Genomic DNA, 3020 nt, shown 5'->3' on the forward strand with positions numbered 1-3020 from the left:
GACCAAAACAAGTCAAACTAGGTCAAATGCAACACCAAATATCCAAACAGAATAACTTTAAACAAAAGCATACCAAAACAATTCCAAAAATCCTCAAATAATTCACACCTAAACAGGACATATTCAAGGTATAGCATGTCAATTTTCAGCTCAATTGGACAAAAGGAACTAGGTCAATGAAAATCAAGAAATCCAGACACAATTATTCAAGCCAATTCATAGCATCAACACATGCATTCACTTCAAAAATTCATAACAGAGTGAAAACAACTAAGAAATGAATGGGACCAAAACAGTGATGTCCTACAATGTGTCTACAATCAGCATACCAATTTTCACATTCATCCAAAACCATATGAGAATTTCACACAAGATATACAAACATGTGTCACACAAGCTTGCACAATGAATTAACAGAGAAGAAAATTATCAATCAAATGGAAAATGCAACAGAAAATTCCAGCAAAAATCACATGTTATCTTAACATCTCAATGATCATTCATGCAAAATTTCAATCCATTCCAACAATCATAGGCCAGGCAAAAGAATTCATGAAGTTGACCTAGCTAGGTGTGACACAAATTGTCACACCTAGATTCAAAAAATCATATCTCACTCCTCAGGTATCCAAAAATCACAAACCTTACATGAAAATCACCATCAACATGTCCAGAACAAGCACAAAAATTTTCATTCATTTATTTGCAAGCATCGTCATTTCATGGAGTTTTTGGCAAAACATGTACAAAATGACACATACAATCAAACCTTAGGCATTTTAATTTTCTACACATGCAAAAAAATCCACAAAAATCATCATAAAATTCTACACCTCATCAGGAGTATTATGAAAAAAAGCTCACCAAAATTGGATAAAAAATGAGTGAGTTATGAATTTCTAAAGATCAAGCATCAAAATGAAATGAAATTGTGAACAAAAAAATGAAATAATTGGTGCCAATGGCAAACTCGTAAATCCGGCGAAATATTTGAATCTGGCGCCTCTACGAAACGGTGCGTTTCGACTGGAAACCTTCGCTAAACGAACCGGAAGCTTCGCTAGGCGAGCACTCATCTTCTTCACCTTCGCTAGGCGAACAGATCATTCGCTAGGCGAATGCGCGATTTCTTCGCGAAAAAGACGACGGAACAGTGAACACAACACACACTTACGAACAAATTTTCACAAAATCATGCAAGCAATATACCAATCGAAACGTCTCATCATGTAGAACATCGAAACAATAAGCATTCATCCTAAATCTACTCATGCTAACCGGATCAAGCAAAAGAAAGTTTATCATCAAAAGTTCAGATCTACATATCTCATTCAATTCTTAACGAAAACGCATGATTCAAGTTGCAGTGTGTTCTACGTTGCAAGATCTACCTAAACCACATGTCAATTTCAAGAATCGAAAGGTTTGAATTCTGACCTTATGAAGCAACAGTTGTGAAATCGAGCTCCTCAAGGCTCCAATGGTGAAAACAGATGGACTAGGATAATGCAGGAGATGAATAGAAGTGATAGCTCAGCTCAGAAACGCTTAATGATGGAGAATTCTCAAATTGCCATGGAAGCTCAAAGTTGCTACAGTCCGGATTCTTCACGATTCTTCCGATGATAGCTTCAAACAGTTCTTCAATATCACTTGTTAATGCTAATCAACACAAGAGAAAGCAGAAAAAGTGATGAATTCTTGATGAACAAGTGCAAAAAAGTGTGAGAAAAGTGTGAGAAAATTGAGAGAATTTGAGAAGTTTTTGAGTTTAGATCTGAAAAGTGAATTGTCATTATCAATTCTGTTACAATTAACCTCTTATACCAATGCTTAATCCACTTACTAATCATAATTAGCAAAATGGAAAGAGATTAGCACAAATGCAATTTTATGTGAAAGTCCAAAAAATCCTTTTGCAAATTAGGCCAATATAACAGTAAAGACCAGCTGGAGTAAGTCACTTTGATCATTTGTGATGTGTTGGAATAGGCTTTGTATGCAAAATCCATGTAATTTGAAATTTCACCATTTTTCCCACCAATTTTCAAATAATCCACCTGAAAAATGACTTTTTGCCATGATTATTTTCGATGAAAGATGATGATGCATCATGAAAGTACATGTCAAATGGAGTTTGTACATAAAAAGATCACTCAATTTGGACACTCCATGTGGAAGTTATGCCACTTTGATTATGGGCATTTTCTGAAAATGACTGGACCATATCTTGCTAACCACACATGGGAATTTCAAGTTCTTGGACTTTTTGGAATGGTGAGATCAAGATCTTCAACTTTCATGTTGGACAAAATTCCATTTGAAGCTCGTATGATGAAGTTATTTTGAGGAGAAAAAGTTTCCATTTTGGGCAGTTGAAATTACAGGGCACCTGCCATTTTAGGAAACTTCTTGTCTGACCTCCAAATCTTCAACCTTGGTCTTTGATATGTCAAATGAGACTTGTACGGACATGAATGAGGCCCTTCAAACCATCTCACACCTTCCAATCCATAAAATCAGGCACAGTTGACCACAGTTGACCACAATTGACTTTCTATGGTTCCAGCTGAACTTTAGCTTGACTGATGACTTCTGAGCATCCAATCTTTGGCCAAACCACTTCAAAATGATCCTTGGACCATATGAAATTGATAAATCAACCATAGGGCTTTGTCTCAATGAAAATAGCACATGCTTGCTGGTTTAACTGATTCTCCTGACCAGTTTGACCCAATTTGTCTGTTGAGCTTGCACCTGGGCAAATGGACAATGCAATGTTATGCAGTGGACATTGTTAATGCTATGACCTAATATGAAATGAATGTACAAAAGGTAGGGTGCAAATTTGAGGTGCTACAGCTGCCCCTATTCAATCAACTGGGAACCCGAATGGATGAGAGCAACGGCTGTCAGACTTTCAGGGTAAACAGGGATTGAATACCAAGAACCGTAGAATTTGCACAATGCTGGGAATTTCTTTTCTTGTTTTTGTTATTCTTCTTTCAAAAGCACAACCA

Source organism: Lathyrus oleraceus, chromosome 2 (genome assembly GCF_024323335.1).
Source record: "Lathyrus oleraceus cultivar Zhongwan6 chromosome 2, CAAS_Psat_ZW6_1.0, whole genome shotgun sequence".
Classification (NCBI taxonomy): Eukaryota; Viridiplantae; Streptophyta; class Magnoliopsida; order Fabales; family Fabaceae; genus Lathyrus; species Lathyrus oleraceus.